The sequence below is a fragment of the Octodon degus genome, unplaced genomic scaffold (assembly GCF_000260255.1).
Source record: "Octodon degus isolate 3935 unplaced genomic scaffold, OctDeg1.0 scaffold00015, whole genome shotgun sequence".
NCBI lineage: Eukaryota > Metazoa > Chordata > Mammalia > Rodentia > Octodontidae > Octodon > Octodon degus.
The window spans coordinates 19,173,697-19,182,205 of record NW_004524591.1 but is presented as its reverse complement, the minus strand read 5'-3'; the positions used below and the strand labels follow the sequence as shown (position 1 = coordinate 19,182,205).

The window sequence follows — 8,509 nt, the reverse complement described above, 5'->3', positions numbered from 1 at the left end:
ATCGAACTGTGGTCCCTGTGCTTTGCCAAGCTTGTTCCAAGTAGGTGCTTTAGACCACTGAGCCATCTCACCAGCCCCTCAAATGGAACTTTGCAAATGGATTAAATTAAGGATCTGAAAATGAGGGATGCTCCTGGACTATTTAGGTAGACTCAGGAACATCTCAAAGGTCCTTATAAGTGGGAGACAGGAAGTCCTGAGTGAGTAGGAGCAGATGTGAGGAAGGACAGGAGAAGTAGGAGTAATGCAAGGGAGAGCCAAGAATCAGACACTGTAGGCAGCTTCCAGAAGGTGGGAAAAGCAAAGAGTCAGATTCTCACTTGGCGCCTCCCGGAGGAAGACAGCCCTGCTGCCACCTTGATTTCAGACATTTGACTTCAGAACTGTAAAAGAACAAATGTGGGTTTTAAGCCACTCCATCCGTGGTAAAACTTAGCAGTCAATGGAAAGTACAATGACCAGCACACACACACATGCACACCAATACAGACAGCTGCGCCAAACATAATCTATGGTATTTTCCTTCTTATTGCCTTGTGTTGAATTGTATATTATATGCAAGTTCAAACTTCCAGTATCTCAGAAAGTGAGGTTTTTGTTTGTTTTGTTCTTTTTTTTTTTTTTTGAAATAGGGTCCTTACAGTGGTTATCAGGTAAAAATGAGGTCGTTGTATGATTTGTGTCTTTGTAAAAAGGGGAACCTGGGACAAGAAGAGAGGCACACCCAGAGGGAAAGCACAGTGAAGAGACACGGGCAGAGGCCTTGTCTAGGTAAAGCTGAGATCCGAGTGATGCAGTGAAGCCGAAGGGTGCCTGGGCTACCAGACACAGGGAGAGGCAGGGAAAATCTTTCTCTACTGGTCTCAGAGGGACCAAGGTCCTGCTAGGACCTTCATTTCTAACTTCTAGGCTCTAAACTGAAAGGCAATACATTCATATCATTTAGAACTACCCAGGTTTCGCACTTTGTCACCACAGGCCTGGGAACTTAACATACCTGTTCTGATCTGTAGTGTTCTTTTTCTGTTCTGTTCTACTTAAGAAAATATATCTTCAAATCTGCCCATTGTGAATGACACCAGCCTCCACAGCTCTTTCCAAGCCCTTCCCCAGCCAGCCCAGTCTAATTCTCTTAACTTCAGTTTTTGCTGACCCTCTGTGTACCCTACCCTGACACCCCCACTACGCACCACCCTTCCCAGAATAGCAAGGACCCAGGACATGCTCTTGGCCTGAACTCTTACCTTTCCCCACAACAGCTCTTCATTTTTCAATGCCAGTGTCACATCACCACTAGTGAGATTTCTGTCTCTTTAAGAAGGAACTTGCTCCCTGCTGTCTGATCCCGGGGCACTCCTTATTGATCCCAATTACAGTACTTAGCATATTGTATTGCAGGATTGATTTCTATGTCTCCTTCACCCCTTGCTGGCTAAAATGCTAGTTCCTTAAAGAAAACTATTTATTTTGGCTTTTCTCTTTTAAACGTCTAGCATAGGATCTGGCATACAACAAATTCAAATATAAGGTGACATTGTAAGCTTTCTAGAAAAGCATCGCTGTCTTCCTTGGCCACAGTACCAATTTGGGCAGAGTCCCTCTCTTTTCATAGGCCTTAAAAGTCACTGTCATTTCTTGATCCATTGGGTGGATCAAAGAAGGGATGTGTGGAGGTAGAAAAAACACTGTGTTATTAGAATGACCATCACGATTAAAAGAAAGATGCATGGGACCATGATCAACAGTGAACAAGATCTGGGAGGGTGTGTTATGCTGCAAGCCTTACTGTCCCATTCACCAGCATAGGCGTTCAGCAGGGCGTCTTGGAAGAGGACCTGGGTCATCCACGACTTCTTCTGTAGGACACAAAGTGTGTGCTCGTTGTTTGGCTTGAAGGCCCTGGTGACTTACTGTATCCTGTCACTAAGAGTTTCTATTTACAGCCAACAGCATTGCCCCCAACAAGACTGTTACCTTGTCCTTAAGGGTCCCCAAACCTGGCACTGACTTGGCCTCCTTATGGATGAAAGTCCTTTTCAGATATCTGTTTCCAGAGTGAAAAAGTTTCATTTCTATGGAAGATCTGCTCTGGAACATAGCTTTCCTCCACGATTAGCCTATCTAACATTTAGCCTATCTAGCATTTCTGAAAGATTTTCAGCCATCTTTGCATCAGCCCTCACAAACTCACACTCACTTTCATTTCAACATAGTAGATAACGATTCTTCAATTGTGCAAATTTCCAGAGCTAGCAGAAAATTTGACCCAGCAGCAATTCAAAAATCACAGTCTTTTTGGTTTGACCATGATTACCATGGTGCTGAGAGAAATGTGCTTTCATGTTGAGTCTTGAGTCCAGGTCATTCAGAATTATTCAGATATAGGACCTTCTTGAATTTTTGTTTCATTTCCTTCAACGATGCAGATCTGTTAACAGCCTCTGTTACTTAGTTGTTCAAGATCATAGCCATAGAAGAGTGGGACACGCCTGACTGGCATGCAATGACTACTACTGATTTCCTACCTTTTAGTGCTTTTAATTGTGTCCCCAAGCCAGTCATGACATGGCCTCTTACTGGCAACATTGGCAGTGGATTATATATGCTCAGGATTCATGATGAAAAAAATCACATGAGGTTAAATCAAACACCAGTTGGATGGAGAGACAGCTCAGCAGTATATGCACCTGCCTGGCAAGCACAAGGACCTGGATTTAATTGTACCACATGCCGTGCTAGCTCTGGAACCCCAAGTGCACTGTGCTGGCTCCCGAAGCAGGGCAAAGTGGTACATGCTGATAATCCCAGCTCTGGTAAGGCTGAGAGAGGAGGATCATTACAAGTCCCAGCTACATAGCAAGACCCTGCATTAAATACATTTTTAAAAAGTATCAAACACAAGGGGAAATGATGCAGTGAGGAGATGCAGTAAACAAAGTGTGTGAGACTGCTACCAACCCAAGACGGCACATTGCTTTGTAGTAGAGATCTTTTAAAGTAGGAGTATATTCTAAAATAATGATAAAATATAGTAAACCAGTAACATAATTGTTTGCTATCATTGTTAAATATCACCTACTACATGTAACTGTATTGCTATTCTTTTATATGGTTGGTAGCACAGTGGCTTTATTTATATCAGCTTCACTACAAACGCATGAGTCACGTATTTTTCTATGGCAGTACAGTGTCACTAGGTGATAGGCATTTTGCGGCTCTATTATACTTTTATGGTGCTACCATTGTATATGGGTTCCATTGTTGACATCGTTGTGCAATGCATTGCCTAATGACTGTATTTTAATAAAAGTGTTTTCTCTCTTAGTGAATGTATGCTATTTTTCACTCAGGGAACTGAAACAAAAATTAAAATGAAAATGTATTATTTAACATCTGCAAAACTAAATAACTGTGAAATAAATTTCCACATTCAAATGATGTTTTCATGTTACTACATTTATATCTCTGAGGTTATTAATATTTCACTAAGATTTTTGGTATACCTTATTTTTATAAGGTATATTAAATTATGTGTTAAAATATGTGTTCATTCTGTGTCGACTTTAAAATTCATCTTGGTTTTCCCTGCATAGGCTTTATTTGGGACACAGGCATCCATAACAAACCCAAGATTGAAAGGCGAGTAGCGGCCCTGTACTCAGTGCCAAAAGGCCTTTTCCAGGGCCCACCTGTGAGAAGTCTTCCACGTCCAGCTCTTAATGGGCTGCACTCCCCCAAGGAGTGGGAGGGCCCATGGGGATATGTCATCCATTGTACCCCTGCTCCCAAGCCCATGTCTCCCTAGCCTTGTTCTGAGGTTGCAGATCATCAAATTTTCTTCCCAAGTAGCACTGCAGGTGCTTCCCCTGTCCACACACCAGCAGCTGTGTTGTCTCCCACACATTCCCATGGGCAGACAACTTTTGCTGTGTTCTTCTTACTGTGGGCTCCAGAGGTATTTGGGAGTGACCCCTGCTGAGAAGCCTCCCTTCCACCTGCAGGAAGGGAGAGGTGGCTGCAGGCCTGGAGCTCAAAACCAGCTCTATCTGCTCCACCATATTTACATAGAGAACATTCTGGAGTTTGAACCTGGTCTGTCATCATGACAAAGCTATATCTGCTAGAGTAGAAAGGTGGAACCTTCTCTTAGGGTAGAAAGCGAGGGCCTGTGGTGTCTAGTACTCAGTTAACTTTAGCAGGTAACTTCAGTACTTAGACATGTACTTTATGGATCTTTATTTGTACTCTTACCACGGGCCCCACAAATATTAAAGGTGGGTAGTTCTTGGCCCTAAAGAAAAAAATTTGTTCTTCCCACTAACAAATCTCCATAGTGAGGTAAGTGGGTAGGAAGTCCCTCCACGTCTAATTATGATGGCAAGTGACAGCTGCACTGACTCCACTATGCACACGCTGTTTTTCATTTAGTGCTCATGCAACCCAGTAGGGTAGGCACTTAGGAGAAAAGTGAAATTCAGTGACATTAATTTGTTTCAGGCTACAAAGCCAGTGCTTCAGTTAGCCTTAATCGCATGACAAAAAGCCAGAGATTGAAAGTGGCTTAAAACAGTCATGATCCCCACCCCTCCCCCCATTGGTGGCTCCTCTGGGCTGGTATTGCCTGGTCTTCATCCTGTAGCTGCACTTAGCCAGAGAATGGGCAGGACCGGAAGCAGTACAAAGGTGTCTCTGTCTCCCAGGCAGTGCCTCTGCCGCTGGCAAAGATGACCTTGTCTGGTTTTATCTGATTTCAGCATGGCACACCCTTGCCACTTTAAATCCCGCTCGGCCTGTTGTCTGATTCAGTGCCCAGCACCTGGTCGTGGTCACTAACTGCCCTCAGAACACTGACAAGTGATGTGAGCCTGAAGAGGTTCAGGAGCCTAAGCCTGTTCCTCTTACTGAATGGCAACAACTACAGTCAGAACACGCAAGGTTGTTCTAAGATTCCAGGGCAATTCAGCGGGAATAGCTCTTGGCGCATTAGGATTTGCTCACCATTAAGGCGACCCACTGTTGCTGATCAATAGAGGCAGGTTGATATTTTTAAACAGGAGCAAAATACTAAATATTTTCCTGGCACACACCAGGTTTGCAAGTAGAGAGGTATCATAGAATTCAAAAGTTCTAAGACAGTAGCTTTTAAAAAGTGGGAAAAAGGGGCCGGGGAGATGGCTCAGTAGAATAAGCAATTCCCCGGCAATCCTGAGTTCAATCCCCGGGTCCGCAAAATAAATAAATAAATAAATACATGAATAGTGGGAAAGAAAATGAAAACAAACCTTCCCAGGAACAATCCAACCCCCGCAGCCACCTGGCAAAGCTTTCTTTGTTAATTTTTAAGATTCCACCCTGGGGCTATTTTCTACTTCTGGATAGAAAGTGTTCACTTGATTTTGCCCAGTTTCGGGAGGTGGAGACAGGTCTGGGTCACGTGAGTCCAGAGCAACTTTTAAAAACTGGCGTTCCGCAGGGGTTCTCGTTAGCCTAGTGGTGGTCCTTTCCTGCCTGGCTGGCGAGCAGCGGAGGACCGGCCACCAGGGTCCGTGCACACCGCGCGCCCTTCCCAGCGCCGCCGCCCATCCCGCGGGAGCGCTACCAGCTCGGCAGCTGCGCGTCCAGCAGCGCATCCGGAAGACCTCGCTTGACTCCCCCGAAACAGGCTGCGCAAGGTGGGTGGTCTCTGGAGCCTTCAGCAGCAGAGGGGAGGAGTGCTGTGAGTGAGGGTGGGGTAGGCAGGTCTTGGCTCCCAAGAATGCCCAGGTTGGAGGAGTGGGTATGTTCTGGGCTGGCACAGCCTGGGGACTCTCTGGAAGTCTCCAGGTACAACTTGAGAATGTCACAGTCCCGGTTCTTCCAGGCCAGGAGGCGACTTCTACTCCAGCAACCTTTTGGGAGGAATTGCCCAGCCGCCCATTCCTCTATCCTCTCTGTACTGGGACGCATATCTCTCCCTGCCTGGGTGCCTCTCAAGGACTGTTTTCATTTCAGAGGGGTTTAGAGAGGAGGGACATCAAAAGTACTTCTGATCCGAACTCCCCCACAGGAGCCCAGGCTTAAGGGAAGGAGGGAAAGGGGGTGAGAAGAGAACCAGGGGCCTGGGAACAGATAGAAGCAGCTCCCTGCTGAGTGGGTTCGCTCTTTGGGTCCTGGCCTCGCAGCTTTGCGCTGGAGAGAAACTGGCTTTGCCTTGTGTAGGACTCAAACCCAGCGCTGGCCTTGCTAGTTGGTGACCTTAGGCAAGTTGATTAAGCCCACCAAGTCTGGGTCTCCTCTTCTGAAAGATGGAAGTAAGGACAAGTTTTTTCTTTGAAAATACAGAATTGTTATAATAAGAATACAAATAACATACAGAAAGTCTACTTGGAGCAGGGCATGGCTTCTCAGTGGAAGGTAAAATTCTACTGAAAGGTGATTTTCCTTATAAATGATGATTAATGCTAAAGTCTGCAATGAGGAGAGGACATGCAAGGTTTGAAACTTTGGTCACATAGCATTACGATTACCCACGATGCCAGGGCAGTCTCCCCTCCATCCTCAACTTACCCTGAAGTCCCAGTGGGTCCCAGGGGAAACTGGGTGCTGGAGCTCCATACTCTGAGCCGAGTGCTGGCTGCAGTAAGCACAGCTTGGGTGACACTAGGGAGGTTCCTTTCCTTCGCAGGTTCCAGTTCTCATCACTGAATACAGAAGGTGGCACTCATGCCCATTTTTCCTTGTTTCCATTAAATTTATCACTGAGTATTGCTCTCTCTCTCTCTGTGTGTGTGTGTGTGTGTGTGTGTGTGTGTAATGAATAAGAAAGGAGAATTTATAAAGTCCAAAGAGAATGAGTTTTATTACCTTGAAAAAATTTGTTAGGAAAGTTGTTCAAAATGAGATTTGCTATCCTTTTGGAACAATGCAGTGCACTGGATTTTACTGGAATATGAAAATCTATGCAGTCACTAAGATATATCAGCTACAGGACCGTGCAAGCATGCATGTGCCCATTAATAGAAATGCAGTGGAAACTCTTCATAAGCTAATGTTAGCGTTCTTGGCAAGAAGCTGTTTCATCCACATTTTACAGGAGGTGATTGCTTGGGAGGGACGTAAGTCGATTCACAATATACAGGAATCCAGCTTATAAACCAATTTTCGTGGGATTCTACTGCACTGATTTTATAGCCTGAGAAATAACTGGGCTTTGATTGACAGCTTGGGTGACTTAAAAGAGTGTTAAGAAAGCCCTCTGGGTTTACCAGTTGATGCCCTATAAAAAAATTAGAACAAGTGGCAAACAGCATGATTGGATTTTGTTAATGAATTTGTTGTTGTTGCTGGAAGTGTATGATTTGTTAAAGGAAGACTGATGCCCTCCTAGGCACAGAGTAAGACAGTAAAAGAGGGAGAGAGTAGGTCCTGCCTCAAATAGCATCAGATACATTCTTATTAGCACCCAAATACCCAAGGTAAATAGACAATGATCTCTTCTTAGTAGGAAATATGGTTGAGTTTAAAAAGAAAACAATTATTTGGTTTTATAATACAGAGTTTTCATGGACTGAAAAATACTTAAAACAACTTAGGTAGAGAAGATTTTCATAAAGGTGATTTTAGGACAGACAGTCATCAACATCTGTGTTTTTAAAAGAGAGGCCTGGGGAGCGGTAGCTCTAGCCTAGTGGGTTCAAGGCCCTGGGATCCATCCCCAGCACTACCACACAAACCTTGAGTGGGCAGAAAGCTAAAAAGAACTGTTTTGCTAATCCAAACCAAGAATAGGTTTAAATTTTTATGCTGTGATTTACAAGCTCAGAGTCAGGTAAAAATAGAATTAAATTCCTAGGACAGTGATGAGTTACTCTTCCATTAAATGTAGGCTCCTAAGCATACCTGGGCTGAAACCACAGTTCTGAGATCTCTCTTCCCAGATGTTGCAGGTAGAACCTTAACACAAGATCGGATGCTTTTTTTTTGATTGCTTTAACTCAGAAGCTGAAGGCAAGACAGGGGAGTAACAATGGGAAGTATCTTCAGTTTGTAAATTAGAAATCTTAGCATCTTATTTTTATAGTCCACTTGGGGCTTATCTCTTAACTTCTCTGTAGTCTAATTTTGCTTTGTTGTCTTTAAATTGCCCAGATTTGGTGACTGGCCAGAAGTACTTAAGCATCCTAGAATTAACCTTTCCTTCTTTCCTTTCTGGACTCCATCCACGTTACTTGCCTTTTAAAGCCTTGCTGGCATAAACCCTACAGGTCTTTGGGTCTATGGTCTTTGGGAAATGGGTAACCCAGCTCCAACGAAAGTTTATTCATGTATTTAAAGTTAATATGAAGATGTTCACACATTCAAGAAAAGTTGAAAGGGTTTAAAGTTTACACTGGCTTCTCCCTTCCCCAGATTCTGATATTGTTGGAGTATAATGGGTTAGTTTCCATTATTTACCTGGGAACTATGTTTAACAAAGCTGTAAAAATGAATGTGTATGCAGGTACAATTTGGGAGAAAAAGAAGTTTTTTT

The 8,509-nt window shown here is 44.0% G+C and overlaps 1 protein-coding gene across 4 annotated transcripts in view; it reads left to right on the top strand.

Annotated features, from left to right (window-relative positions):
* Positions 1-8,509, top strand: part of Cpvl (carboxypeptidase, vitellogenic like) — a 178,602-nt gene that overhangs the window by 41,120 nt on the left and 128,973 nt on the right. The window contains exons 1-2 of one of the 4 annotated variants that reach the window (XM_023709880.1): positions 5,454-5,594; positions 5,625-5,672. The exons of 2 other annotated variants lie outside the window; for them this stretch is intronic. The gene's annotated coding sequence lies outside the window, so the exon portion shown is untranslated. Of the gene's footprint in view, positions 1-5,453; positions 5,673-8,509 lie in introns of those variants that run through there. One more of the 4 variants, XM_004626571.2, reaches the window with a different exon arrangement.